The sequence below is a fragment of the Cebus imitator genome, unplaced genomic scaffold (genome assembly GCF_001604975.1).
Source record: "Cebus imitator isolate Cc_AM_T3 unplaced genomic scaffold, Cebus_imitator-1.0 Scaffold2, whole genome shotgun sequence".
NCBI lineage: Eukaryota > Metazoa > Chordata > Mammalia > Primates > Cebidae > Cebus > Cebus imitator.
The window spans coordinates 1,140,774-1,156,505 of NW_016107317.1; the positions used below are offsets into that span (position 1 = coordinate 1,140,774).

The 15,732-nt window shown below is 42.7% G+C and overlaps 1 pseudogene; it reads left to right on the top strand.

The window, feature by feature from the left end:
• Positions 1-3,143: 3,143 nt before the first annotated feature.
• LOC108303784 lies at positions 3,144-4,878 on the top strand (annotated as a pseudogene).
• Positions 4,879-15,732: the final 10,854 nt, after the last annotated feature.

Sequence of the window (15,732 nt, forward strand, 5' to 3'; positions counted from 1 at the left end):
TAGAGACGGGGTTTCACCATGTTGACCAGGATGGTCTCGATCTCTTGACCTCATGATCCACCCGCCTCGGCCTCCCAAAGTGCTGGGATTATAGGCGTGAGCCACCGCGCCTGGCCTCAAGTATCTTCTTCTGTAACATCGACTCACATGTGCTTGTCTCACCTGTACCATGTATTTTGTTGCTGGATTGTTGTCTTGACACACTCAGGCAGCAATACCATAGCCTAAGTGGCTTATAAACAGCAGAAATGTATTTCTCACAGTTTTGGAGGCTGGGAAGTCCGAGATCAAGGTGCCAGCAGATTTTGTGACTGGGGAGGGTTTACTTTCTGGTTCACAGACAGCTGTCTTCTCACTGTGTCTCCACATGGTGGAAGGGGTAGGGGAGCTCTCTGGGGTTTTTTTTTTGTAAAGGCACTAATCCCATTCATGACTTATTAAAGGCCCTACCTGTTATTGCCATCATATTGGGGGTTAGGATTTCAACATATAGATTTTAGAGGGCACAAACACTCAGACTCCAGCAGTCATTTGTCCAGTTGTTTACATGGTTTCATTGCAATGGAGGCGGGAGGTGGTGATGGGCACTTCAAGGGTGGACAGCGTAAGCAAAGTGCTGCAGGGAAATGAGTGTATTGCGCCAACCGGGAAGCCAGTCTGATCTGACCCCGGGTAAAGAATGGGAGAATAGAGACTTCCAATGCCAGGATGAAGAATGCGAATAGAACTCAGTGACCGAGTCATCGAACATAACAAGAGACTTCTTGGTGGTGTGGACTGGTGGATGGAGTGTGGCTTGGGCATTGGGTAGAAATGGGTTTGAATCCTGGATCTGCTACCTATGAAGTGTGAGTTTGGAACTTTTACTCTATGTCTCAGAGTTTCTCTTCTAGAAAACTGTAGTAATAATACCCACCCCATGGGGCTGTTATGATTGTCCATAAAACAGATAGAACATGGAGCATGGTGACTTCGAATTGTAAGTGCTTGATAAGGGGTAGCTGTTATAGATTGATCCTGTTGGAATGCTGGTCCTGGAAGGGAGCTTACAGCATATTTAAGCTAACCTTTTTTATTTTAGACATGAGAAGAAACGAAGCCCAGAGCAGTCAGCTAAGTGACCTGTTTGCTCAGCCTTGCCAGGGGTGACAGCAACTTACTCACTGAACACCGATTACTTATCAAGGGCTTGATCATGTTCTGTCAGACATTTATTAGTTGCTGACTTGCTGCCAGCAGACAGACGGCAGCATCCTCTGGAGACACAGATGATGTGCTTGGTTCTGGCTTCTCTGTAGCGGGGACACTGTCCTCTCTCAGCTACGGACTATCTGGATGTAAATCAGTGAAGTCTTCTGTGATGCAGCCAGCCTACTGGCCCTGAGCCTCATCGCCTTTTTTCAGTTCCTCAACACTGCTCTGCTCTTTGTTGCCACTTAGGGCCACTTCGGTCAGGTAATTCCCAGTCTTTTTTTAGGTCTCAGCCAAAGTGCTATTTTTTCAGAAAAGCCTTCCCAGATGCCAGCGGTGAGGCGAGGTTGCCTGTCATCTGCCCCCTAATGGCTGGGGCTCCTCCTTCACTGTGCTTCTCCTAACCTCATCAGTACCCACCTTTCTCACCAGGGAATCTCTGTAAGAGCGGAAGTTGGTTGGTCTTGTTCACTGGGACATCCCCAGGGCCTGGCAGAGAGGAGATGCTTAGTGAATGTTGGTTAAATGACTGCTTAATGTTTGTTAGCTGCAGTCATTGTTCTAGAATTTTGGGGTTGCTGCTTGGGATGTTAAAAAATACTCTAAAAATGGGCCTGGTACGGTGGCTAACGCCTGTAATCCCAACACTTTGGGAGGCTGAGGCCGGCAGATCATGAGGTCAGGGGATCGAGACTATCCTGGCCAACATGGTGAAAACCCATCTCTAATAGAATACAAAGAATTATCTGGGCATGATGGCACATGCCTGTAGTCTTAGCTACTCAGGAGACTGAAGCAGGAATAGCTTGAACTGGGAGATGGAGGTTGCAATGAGCTGAGATCACGCTGCTGCACCCCAGACTGGCAACAGAGCAAAGCTCTCTCAAAAAACAAAAACCAAAAGACTCCAAAAATGGAGTAGTTCTTAAGAGTATTTCTTCCCAAGAAAGGCAACGAGGAAGGTCACACTGACAGGTACATATTTATGTAATATATATTCTACCTACCTGCACATAAGCAGGCATTGCAGTGCCCTATGCTTCTCATTTTATCTTGCAGTGACACTTCATCATAGACCACTTGGTCCAAGGACTGGTATTTGGAAACTGCTCTCCTAAAAGTCACAGCCATTAATTAGCTGTAGCAATTGCCATTGTTCTGCATTGCTAAGGAAAGCAAATTTCTGAGTCCCAAAGGTTTTCAGGACAAGCTTACCAAATATACATCCTTCTTTTATTTCTTCATAGCTCAGTTTTTACCCTAGTTCTACTTTTTATTTTTTAAATGAAAACCTCACCTTGTCATGGTGGCTTATGTAGTTCCCAGGTCAGTTCACCCTGTCCAGGAAAGGGAGATGGCAGCACATGCGGATACGGACATTCCTCTGGGAAGTGTCATTTCACCAAAGTGGAACTTGACCACTTTCTGCAGCTGAAATCCCTTCATGGACGTACGGTGCCTTGAGATCTGCCCAGTCCTGCCTCAGGGTGAGAACGTGAGGACTGTGAATGACTGTGCTTGGGAGATAGGGCACAGTGACACAGTGGACAGTGGTTCCGGTTGGACCCTGCCGAGGGTCCCCAGCTAGTGGGCTCTCTCACCAAGCTATGTAACCAAGTGGGGTCTGGGTCTGCTAGCAGGACAAGGCCACATGTTTCTAGTTCACACAAAGGAGAAAGGGCAGGAGGTGATGACAGTCCAAGAGTCGATAGAGTGGATTAATGTGGACCATGTGGGCTTTGTAGGAAGAGAGGCATAGGTTTAGATCTTTGCCCCTCACCACTATCCGTGTGACTTTTGGTAGGTTTGTAAGTCTCAGTTTCCTCATCTGTAAAACAAGAATAAAGGAGGAGCCGCCGCTGCCGCTGCCGCGGTTTTGTTGTCGCCTCCTCTGGCTGAGGAGGCTCCCCTAGTGGGGGGAATGGGGAGGAGGGGGTTCGGCCGCCGCGGCCATGGAGGCCAACTGGACTGCATTCCTGTTCCAGAGAACAAGTTGGGAAAACCCAGTACCCCCTTAGAAGGCTTCATGTAGAAGTGTGGGCATCCTAGGAATCCTCAGAGAGTGATTCCTGTAGTGGTTCTACAGAATTTCACCCAAGAAGCAGGGACCTGGTGTGACCCTCGTGTGAGAGTGAGCTTCAGCAATGCTGTAAAAATACTTTATGTTGCCACAGACATCTAAATTGGTAAAATGGCAGCCCATGAAGCTTCCCATCACCAACAGCAGGCAGCACAGAACAGTTTGCTGCCCCTCCTGAGCTCTGCTGTGGAGCCCCCTGATCAGAAACCATTGCTTCCAATACCAATAACTCAGAAACCTCAGGGTGCACCAGAAACATTAAAGGATGCCATTGGGATTAAAAAAGAAAAACCCAAAACTTCATTTGTGTGCACTTACTGCAGTAAAGCTTTCAGGGACAGCTATCACCTGAGGTGCCACGAATCCTGCCACACAGGGATCAAGTTGGTGTCCCGGCCAAAGAAAACCCCCACCACGGTGGTTCCCCTTATCTCCACCACGCTGGGGACAGCAGCCGAACTTCGCCGGTCTCAACCATTGCAGGCATCTTGTTAACAGTCACTACATCTTTCTCGGGCACCAACCCCAGTAGCAGTGCCAGCACCACAGCTATGCTGGTGACCCAGTCTGTCAAGAAACCCAGTAAGCCTGTCAAGAAGAACCATGCTTGTGAAATGTGTGGGAAGGCCTTCTGAGATGTGTACCATCTCAATCGGCACAAGCTCTCCCATTCAGATGAGAAGCCCTTCGAGTGTCCTATTTGTAATCAGCGCTTCAAGAGGAAGGACCGGATGACTTACCATGTGAGGTCTCATGAAGGAGGCATCACCAGACCTTACATTTGCAGTGTTTGTGGGAAAGGCTTCTCAAGGCCTGACCACTTAAGCTGTCATGTAAAACATGTCCATTCAACAGAAAGACCCTTCAAATGCCAATTTTCCTCCCTCATGCAGACGTGCATTGCTGCCTTTGCCACCAAAGACAGACCGCGGACACACACGGTGCGCCATGAAGGCAAGGTATCATGTAACATCTGTGGGAAGCTCCTGAGTGCAGCATACATCACCAGCCACTTAAAGACTCATGGGCAGAGCCAAATGTAAACAAGGCATCAGTAAAACATGCATGAGTGAAGAGACCAGCAACCAGAAGCAGCAGCAGCAGCAGCATGTGACAAGCTGGCCAGGGAAGCAGGTAGAAACACTGAGACTGTGGGAAGGAGCTGTTAAAGCAAGGAAGAAAGAAGCTGCTAACCTGTGCCAAACCTCCACGGCTGCTATGACACCGGTGACTCTCACCACTCCATTCAATATAACATCCTCTGTGTCATCTGGGACTATGTCAAACCCAGTCACAGTGGCAGCTGCAATGAGCATAAGTCCAGTAAATGTTTCAAGTGCTGTGAACATAACCAGCCCAATGAACATAGGGCATCCTGTAACTATAACCAGTCCATTATCCATGACCTCTCCTTTAACACTCACTACCCCGGTCAACCTCCCCACCCCGGTCACTGCCCCAGTCAGTATAGCACACTCTGTCACCATCACATCTCCAATGAATCTGCCCATGCCTATGACATTAGCCGCCCCTCACAATATAGCAGTGAGACCGGTAGAGAGCATGCCTTTCTTGCCCCAACTTTGCCTACATCACCGCCTTGGTAAACAACATTATAAAATCAAAATATGGGTTAAAGTAAATACTTACCAGCAACTTAACTTTTAGTTGATTAAAGCAAAAAGTTAACCATGAAATTGGGAGATTTTGTTACATTAGTTAATAAGAATGTGGTAGCATTTTTCTCCAATTTGGCTGGAATTATTCAAAGTAGGATGTGTATGTAACTTATCATGGACCACGTTAGTTTAATCAGAAATTCCTTTTAGCTGACAACATTGTTTAAACAGGATAGTAGTTGGCAAGATGAAATGCCAGAATTAAAAACAATCATAAATAAGTAGAACCCACTTCAAAATAATAAAAAAAACCCCACAGCATTACTATTTCTAATCCCAAGAAATCACTTTGGTCTAAACACTAGTGGAACTCTTCTCCCTATACAAGGTGGATGGCTGATTTTAACATGAAATTCTTTTTTTTTTTTTTTTGAGACAGAGTTTCGCTCTTGTTACCCAGGCTGGAGTGCAATGGCCCAATCTCGGCTCACCGCAACCTCCGCCTCCTGGGTTCAGGCAATTCTCCTGCCTCAGCCTCCCGAGTAGCTGGGATTACAGGCACGCGCCACCATGCCCAGCTAATTTTTTGTAGTTTTAGTAGAGACGGGGTTTCACCACGTTGACCAGGATGGTCTCGATCTCTTGACCTCGTGATCCACCGGCCTCGGCCTCCCAAAGTGCTGGGATTACAGGCGTGAGCCACCGCGCCCGGCCTGAAATTCTAAATCCACGGATTGAGAGCTAGTGTAGAATTGTCTGTGTTTATTGTTTTTATGAGTAAATACATGCATTGTCATAATAAAATGCATTTCAGAGAGTATGCATTTTACCTTTGGGAATATGTTAATTTCAGGCAGCATTCCCTATGGGAAAGGTGATACTAGCTCTGATATGCAAAGCATATGATAATTTATCATTCTAACTTCAACATATAATAGGGATTGTGACTTGATATTTGGAGATGTAAATATTGCTCAGCATATTAATCCCGATGGAATATAGCATTGTAGTTGACTTTAAAAAAAATAATAAAAAAATCTACAAATTATGTTTTGCTAAGAAAAGCCTCAACTAACAGAGGAAAAGTCAAGTGTGTGGACAGGCAGGCCGCTAAGAAACAGGCCAATGGGACTCCTGTTTAGGAGCCAAAGAGTACTTTGGAACAGTTCAAATATATTGCTTTAAATTGGAAGACGCTGGAGGCACTGGGATGTGATATGCCCCTCTCTCCCTCAATCAGAGCTTGTTGATGTTACAACAGGGACAGATGTGTTAGTTGCTCACTAGAGTTTATGTCTTATATTAAATTGTATACAGTTTTTATTCTAACCACTAAGTAGGTAGTATGCCCCTTCAGAACATGCAGAGTGTACCTTTTTTTAAATTTCTCCTTCCGTTTCTTAATCAAGTATCATGCAGATTTGTTCCGCTTTGTAAATATGGGCATCACTTTTTTTTTTCTTTGAGAAAACACTTGTATCAGCTCTGTGGTGTTTTCAGGGAGACAGCTGTCTGCACTCCCTGTAGAAACCCAGCAATGATTGTGCACGTTGAGACATGTGCTTTTTATTTCTTAGCAGGATATTTTATCTCTGTACATAAAGTAGAAACCAAAAGGTATAGAAACAGAAAGTCTTGACACCATCATGCCACCCATTGTTTTTAAAGCATTGTGTTAAAAAAAAGGTCAATAAAACCAGGACGCTGTGATTTTTGTTTTTTTAAGTTGCAATATGTTTTCGTTTTTTTTTTTTCATTTTTTAATCACTGCAGTTAAGCGATATGGAAATTAGTTGTGTTAATCTTGCAGAATGTCTGCAGGACTGACTATCATATTGGGCGATTTCCGTTTATACCCCACTGTGTCAGGTCAAGCATCAAAATACCTTGCATCTGAGGCAGACTTCCTACATCAGGGACAGGTATCTGTGTGGCATTATACAAAACAGTTCTAGGGGGTTGATCTACAGAGTAAAAAAATAAAATAAATTGTACTTAGTGTAAAATAATTTTATAAATGATCTTTTGTACTTTAGGACATTAAATTGTATAAATTTTCTATATATGAAAGCTTAGGAACTTTCTGTTTAGCAGTAAGGCAACATGTTATTCCCACACTTTTAATGTATATGTTTGTTATAATGTCCATGTAAACATGCCCTATGTTTATGCATTTTAATTAGTTTGTCTCAATAAACAATGTAGAGAAAACAAACAAACAAAAGAATAAAAACAACAGCAACAACAAGATCTGTTTTAAGTTGTTGTTGGAAGGATTAAATGAGCAAATTCAGCGGAAGGCTCAGCAGAGTGGCAGGGGTTCATAAATGCTGCCATGTTGAACATCGACGGTTCCAGGAAGCCCTGGGCCATCCAGGACGTCTGATGGACAGAGAACTCAAGTGCTCTCTCCTGTCTCCTCCTCTTGCCTCACTGCCCCGTCTGAACAAGTGACTCCCTTCCGTGTCCCTACCATCTCATTTACTAAAACCAGAAACCAAGACATCACTCTAGACTTCTCTCTCTCCTCCTCCTCCTCCTTCACCTCAACATCAAAGCAGTCTCTAAAGTCCATGAGTTCTACCACCTCACCCTCCTTCTTCCGGCCTTAGCCCAGCTACTTGGTCCGGGGCAGCCTCATCCCTATTTTGAACAAGGGCAGCACTCTCAGATCAGCCTCTTCTCTAGTTGTTCGGAAATGCAAATCTGATCTCATTGTTTCCTTGCTTAAGACTATCCACTGGAGCCCTTTTATCTACAGAATAAAGCCTACATTTCTCTGGGAGGAATCACGGTTTGGCAAGACCTAGCGTGTCTCCTTACTGTTCCTACCATGATGCCTGTGTTCCAGCAATAGGGCACTCTGTGCACTTTCAACAGCTTTATGGCATTTCCTGTCTCTGTGCCTTAGACATGTTGTTCTGCTTTCCAGGAATGCTGTTAATAATGATGATGAGGAAGAAGATGAGACTGAGAGTAACAACAATAACCATTTTCTGTGCTCACTGCTTTGCATTCATAATCTGTCTTTCCCTAACCTTGGTTACCTGGTGAACTCCTCAAGTAGAATTATGATCTTTAGGAATATATCGTCATGTTGATTTACAGGAAGGCTTCACCTTTACCTGTAATCCAGAGGGCTTGACTTTACTGGGTCCCTACTTAAGCCGACGTTGGCATGTGTGGTAGTCAGCACTGCCCTCCCACTCATTTTAAAAAATAGACTTTGGTTTTTAGAGCAGCTTTACGTTCACAGCAAAACTGAGCAGAAAGCACCGAGTTCCCATATATCCTCTGAGTCCTTGCCCCAGTCTCACTATCTGCATCCCAAACTAGAGCAATAAGTTTGTTATGATTGATGAACCTACACTGACACATGAATATCACCCCAAGTCCCTAGTTTACATTAGGGTTCCATCTTGGTGTCATATATTCTATGGGTTTAGGCACATGTGTAATGGCATGTACCCACCATCATAGTGAGACAGAGTACTTTCCCTGCCCTCCAAATCCTCTGTGCTTCACCTGTTCATCCCTCCCTCCAACCCCCTGAAACCACGGATCTTTTTATTATCTCCACAATTTTGCCTTTTCTGAAATGTCATATAGACGCAATCATACAGTATATAGCCTTTTCAGACCAGCTTATTTCACTTAGTAACATGCATTTAAGTTTCCTCTATGTATTTTCATGGCTTCATAGCTCATTGTTGTTTAGTCCTTGATAATATTCCATTGTCTGGATGCAAAACAGTTTTTGAAGGACAAAAAGGAAGGACATTTTGTTGTCTTCCAAGTTTTGGCAATTGTGAATAAAACTGCTGTAACATCTGTGTGCAGGATTTGGCATGGACATAAGTTTTCAGCTCATTTGGATTGAAACCAACCAAGGAACACAGTTCCTGGGTCATTTGATAGGAGCCTGTTTTATTTTTTGAGAAACTGTTGAACTGCCTGTCAAAGCAGTTGTACTATTTTGCTTTCCCACCAGCAATGAATGAGAGTTCCCGTAGCTCCACATTCTTGTCAGCACTTGATGTCATCATTGTTCTGGATTTTGACCATTCTATTACATAATAATTGTATGGGAGTATCTTATTTTAATTTGCGATTCTTGAGTGACATATGATGTTGAGAACCTTGTCATATGCTTATTTGCCATCTGCATATCTTCTTTGGTGAGGTGTCTGTTCAGATCTTTTCTCCATCTTAAAATCAGATTGTTTTCTTATTGTTGAGTTTCAGGAGTTGTGTGTGTGTGTGTGTGTATGTGTGTGTGTGTATATATACAGGTATCGATCGACTTACGACCTATGCAACTTACGACCATTCGACTTTACGACCACAATCGCTAGCCACGACTGCTCCTCATCTGGCAGCGCAAACGTTGCCCAGCTGGGTGTACGACAGTGCGGACCAGCTTCCAGCAGCACTACCATCTCCGCATGCACCATTTCAACTGTACATATAGCCTACTCAACTTGCGACCAAATCGTTTTACGACCGGTCTGCTGGTCCCAATCGTGGTCGTAAGTCGAGCACTAGCTGTATATATATAAAACATATATATATATACATATATACACACACACATTTTTTTTTTTTTGAGATGGAGTTTTTGCTCTGTTGCCCTGGCTGGTGTGCAATGGCAAAATCTCTGCTCACTGCAACCTCTACCTCCTGGGTTCAAGTGACTCTCCTGCCTCAGCCTCCCAAGTAGCTGGGATTACAGGCACCTGCCACCTTGTCTGGCTAATTTTTGTACTTTTAGTAGAGACGAAGTTTCACCTTGTTGGCCAGGCTTGTCTTGAACTCTTGACCCAAGCCTCCCAAAGTACTGGGATTATAGGAGTGAGCCACCACACAGGGCCTGCATTTTGGATAACAGGCCTTTATAAGATATGGCTTTTGCAAACATTTTCTTTCATCCTGTTGCTTGTTTTCTCATTCTCTTGAGCTCCTACTCATTTTTCTTTCTTTCTTTTTTTAAAATTTATTTTTTCTTACTCCCCAAATTGGAAGAGCTCCTACTCATTTTTAAAGCATAGCTCGGGACTTGACTTCTGTGATACTGGAACTGTCTCTGTCTCCAGAAGTTGATCACTATCAACTATGTGCCATGACTGTGCCTTTTACAAATATCCATCATATTGTAAGTATTTCCCCATCAGACTGTGACATTCTTGGGGAGAGGGACATGCCATTCCTTTTTGCATTTCCAGAGCAAAGTATAGTATCTGGCACCAATTAATGTGTGTCATAGTATATGTATGTCAAGTGAACTAAATGCGTAAAATGATAACACAGGAAAGCAGGGCACCCCTGCTTCCCTGAAAAGCGCCGGGTGAGTTTTCCTTCAGCAGAAGTAGTGAGAAACATGCTCTGTGAATGGCACTCTGGTCTTGGTTCCATTACATCCTTACCTGGACACAGGCTTTTTTTTTTGAGATGGAGCCTAGCTCTGTCACCCAGGCTTGAGTGCAGTGGTGCCGTCTCAGCTCACTGCAACCTCCGCCTCCCAGGTTCAAGTGATTCTCCTGCCTCATCCTCCTGAGTAGCCGAGATTATAGACACCCGCCACCACACATGGCTAATTTTTTTTTTTTTTCTTTGAGATGGAGTCTCTCTGTTGCCCAGGCTGGAGTGCAGTGGTGCAATCTTGGCTCACTGCAACCTCCGCCTCCTGGGTTCAAGTGATTCTCCTGCCTCAGCCTCCCAAGTAGCTGGGATTACAGGCGTGTGCCGACAAGCCCGGCTAAATTTCGTATTTTTAGTAGAGACGGGGTTTCACCACGTTGGCCCCACTGGCCTCAAACTCTTGATCTCAGGGGATCCATTGCCTTGTTATCCCAAAGTGCTGGGATTATAGGCATGAGCCACCATGCCCCTCCAGGACACAGGCATTTTTGATAGACCCTGGATGTAAGCCATCTCTCCCCACCAGAAAATGGGCAGGTGATTAGCGGCCGAATCCCTCCCCAGTCATGGCAAATACATTTGTAAATTGCTCTGGAGGTCTCCGTGGGCAAGAAACGTGTCTGTCGCCTGCATATAATTTTCTAGAGTGTGTCCCGACTCAGCTCTTCCCACTCCTTTTTCCATTTCTGCTTATCATTTAGCTAGACTCTTCACTGTGAAGGAACAATTTACCATTCTGTCTGCCTCCGCAAAGTCTAATTTCCAGAATGGAGAGGTAAGAGCCTGTGCATGTGCGTGCTCAGGTGGTGAAATACCTTCTGAATTCTTCCACGGGTCAGAATCTTGCAGACTTAAGGCGAAACTCTTTCCTTGCTCTCTTCTCCCTCCACCATGATCTTCCCTCTGTTGTTTTCTTACTTCTCATCTCTGCCTCCCTCTTTCCTTTGGCTTGCAGTGTTTTTGTAAAATTTCCCCCTTCTTGACCCCATATAATCCCTGGCATTTAGCTTAGAATGCATTCCATTATATCTAAGAACACTTTTCTCTCAATGGGCTTCTGTTGAGATCAGACTTTGCATCCAGAGTTGGCTTAAGCCCTAAGGGAATGAAGTTAGGAGAAGAAAGAATTTTCACATGATTTATAGGCTTGTGACCATTAGACTTATAGACATGAATGCTGAGACATTCAAATGAAAAGTAAAGAAAAATTCAGTAAAAGATCACCAGATGTTTTGTCTGCAAGGCTTGAGGGTTTTGATGTTACGCAGGAAAAATGTGGATTCTTGACTGAACTTCGCAATTTTCATAGGGTGTTTTAGGGATATTTAGGTAATAGTCATTATTAGCATCTTGAGTCAGTTTAGATAATTTAAAAAGTTAGCAAACTATTGCATGATTGCTGTAAAAAGGCCAAATAATACAGAAATCTACAGAGCAGAAGCTTAAATGTCCCTTCCACCTTCCTTCCTCTCCCTCCGTTTCACTCTTTCCTGAGACAAATTCATGGATTGAATATGTGCACTTTGCAACATGTGTTTTCCTGTGCACTTGCACACACTCAGTTCTATTATTAACTTTCACGTAAATGGTCGTTGTGTACAATTCATTCTGTGATGTTCATTTTTTCAGTGAATAATAGACCTTGGAGATCATTCATGTTAGTGCATACAGAATCGTCTCCCTCTTTAGCTGCTGTGGAGGGTTCTAGAACATGGACATAATATTTTTCTAATCATTCTGTCAGGGAGAGTTGCTGGGTGGCATCATTCTTATTCTGTCTTTCCTTTTTCTATTTTGAATAATAAAGCAGTAAATATCCTTACCCATAGTTTTTTCTCATACATATTTTTGCAGATGTTATCAAACTTGACACATTTTTGCTTATTTCAGGTGACACTGAACTCCTGTCTTTCTGTCCATTTGGCTTTTTAAAATTTCAGATTGTCCGTTCATTTGCTTTTTTTTTTACTGTTCTTAGGAACTGTACATGTTTTCTTATTAATTTTGTGGGATTCTTTTCCAAGATTTTATGATGAATTTTTAAGCATACAGAAAAATTAAAAGAATTGCATGTATAGTAAACATCCCTGTATCCACCACCAAGAATTTGTCAATATAGCGCTTGCTGTATTGACTTTCATCACATAGCTTTCCACCTATCCATCCTTTTATTCTCTTATCAATCCACCTTATTTTTATGCATTTCAGAATAAGTTGCAGATATCAGTACACTATTTCAGATTCTTATCAATAACAGAATTTAATATTTGCTTATAGTCCTTTTTATTTCTTATGGTAATGTTTACATACAGTAAAATGCACAAATCTTAAAGTTTAATTCAATGTAGGGGGGCTTAAAATTTTTTTTCTCTCCTGAGGTTGCAATTTGATTAATATCTTTCCTTTCTTTCTTTTTTTTTTTGAGTGCAATGGCATGATCTCAGCTCACGGCGACCTCCGCCTCCCAAGTTCAAGTGATTCTCCTGCCTCAGCCTAACGAGTAGCTGGGACTACAGGCACATGCCACGACACCAGGCTAGTTTTTGCTTTTGTTTTTTTTTGTATTTTTAGTAGAAACAGGATTTCACCATATTGGCCAGGCTGGTCTCAAACTCCTGACCTTGTGATCTGCCCGTCTCAGCCTCCCAAAGGGCTGGGATTACAGGTGTGAGCCACTGCACCTGTAATATATATTATTAAATATTATATTTTAGATGACACAGGGGTACCCAGCTAGGCATATTTTAAGTAGAAAATTGGGGAAGCTGTTTCCAAATACATGGGACTCATCACAGTGTTCCTTTATTTTTGTTTATTATTATTTTTGAGACAAGATCTTGCTCTGTCACTCGGTCTGTATATATATTAAGGGTATTAATCGTTTCCTTATTATTTATATTGCAAGTATTTTCTTCAAATCTGGTACTTACCTTTTAACTTTGTTATGATATCTTTCACACACAGAACTGCAAAATTTACATAGGCAACCTGTCAATAATTTTCTTTATGGATTCTAGAGCTTACATCTTCCTTAGGATGACTTCTCCATCCCAATATTATTTTAAAAATTCAATGTTTTCAGTGTTTTGGTAGTTCTATTTTTAATTTTAAAAATCCACATTAAATTATATTTTTGTGTAGGGGGTGATAAAACCTAACTTTTGCAATAGCAAACCAGTTGTCCCAAAGCCAAAGACTCTTTTTAGAATTATCTGCTGTAGTCTTTGATGGATGATTTTCTCCAAAATTTAGAAGAAGTTGGAGGAGTGGAGGAAGAAAAGGCAGCAAGAAAGCAGGAGAAGGCCGTGCAGAGCGGATGGAGAGAAAATGCGATTTTGGAGTGACGATTTAAAAAGTCTCACTACATTTTTCTGCAACAATTGAATGAAGTTATTTTTTGTATAAAACTGTGAAAATGCAAGTTTTGTCTTCAGTAATATCTCCCATGTAATTTTATTTAACAGAATGATAAGGTGATTCACAGCTTGAGAATTATATAAAGAAGAGCTTCTGTATCTTGTTAGTGAAGACTTATCTGTGGACGTGTGGGAGTCTAGGTGCGCAATTTGTCAGGTGTCAACTGCAAGAATAGTGATTGATGAGTCTGAGGACACCTGAAATGAGAGAGAGAGAAGACAGCAGCGAAGAGCACAGCAGTCCAGAGGGAGGGTCTGGCTGCACCTTGCTGTTTCACTTTCGAGGTAGGGGAGCAAGGCAGCGTTTGGCAAGGGAGCATGATCTAGGGTTAATGTTGTCAATTGAGAAACAAGAAAACAAAAGAAATTTGCATATATAGTTCTTTTGAGAGCACATCTAGAATATCTCATCCAGTCTTGGAAAAGTTACTGTTTTTTAGCAATCAGCTGGAGTGAACCAGAGAAAGAGAAGAAGAAGAAATTACTTATAAGGACATGTTAAAAGGAATGCGAAAGAATTTTTGTCAATTGCACCACACAGCACAAAAGCAAAGTCTTTTCACTATTAGCACAACATAAGGAAAGAAAATGTCAATGTTTTGTTGCCATGATAAATACTTGCAGGAGTTCAAAGAGCTATAAATAAGGTTTCATATGTATCATGCTTTCTACAATATACTATTTATTTAAGATCTACTCAAAAGTGAATATTGTACAGCAGGTCCTTGAATAACGTCATTTCATTCAATGTAGTTTTGTTATAATACTGATGAGAAAAAATAATTGCTTCCTGGCTGGGGCCACTGTCTGTGTGGAGTTTACCCCTTCTCCCCTTGTCTGTGTGGATTTTCTCCAGGTAGTCCAGTTTCTTTCCACCCTGGAAAAGAACTGGAATACCTGGAGAAAATCCACACAGAAAAGGGAGAAGGTGAATTGACGTTAGGTGAATTGGCGAGCCTGTTTTGTCCAGTCTCTGTGTGTGTGTGTGTGTGTGTGTGTGTGTGTGTGTGTGTGTGAATGTGTGAGAGTGTGTGTGAATGTGCCCTGTGATTCAAATAGCATCTTGTCCAGGGTGGTTGCCTGCCTTGTGCCCTGAGATGCTGGGAGAGGCTCTGGTCACCCATGACACTGAACTGGAATAATTGGGTAAACAACTGTCTTACTTGTTTTTATTAATCTTTCATGAAGGTGTGTGTAGCTCATTTTTATTCTATTTTATTTTTTTGAGAAGGGTCTTGCTCTGTTGCTCAGGCTGCAGTGCAGTGGCACAATCATGGCTCACTGCAACCTCGACTTCCTGAGCTCAAGCCATTCTCTCACCTCAGTCTCCCAAGTAGCTGGAACCACAGGCACTCTCCACCACACCCAGCCAATTTTTTGGTATTTTTTGTAGAGACAGTGTTTTGCCATGTTGCCCAGGCTGTTCTCAAATTCCTAGACTCAAGCCATCTACCCACCTTGGCCTCCCAAAAGTGTTGGGATTACAGGCGTGAGCCACCATGCCGGCTCCACTTCCATTTGGATGTTTAATATTAGAATTGCTTTTGTCTTTATTTAAAAGTTTGGTGATGTTTTTGTGATCAGTATGCTGTAGGAACTTAACTCTGGTTTATATCAATTAACCTATGTTCAAATTGATTTTGTTATATGTTGTTTTGCTTAAAGTCACAGATTCCAAGAAGCTATCAATGATGTTAAGCAAGGACTTACAGTAGTATATGACCCAGCCATTCCACCCTTGAGTATTTAGCTGGGAGAAATGAAAGGATAGAGCCATACAGAACCTAGTACATGAATGTCCGTAGCAGCTATGTGTGTAGCAGCTGTGTGTGAAACAGCCTAAATGTCCATCAACAAGGGAATAGATACACCACAGTGAAATATCTGCACAATGGAATCCTGTTCAGCAATAAAAAGGAATGAACTATGCTACACCCAACAACATGAGTGAATCTCAAAATAATTATACTGAGTAAAGGAGGCCTGGCCGGGCTCAGTGGCTCACCCC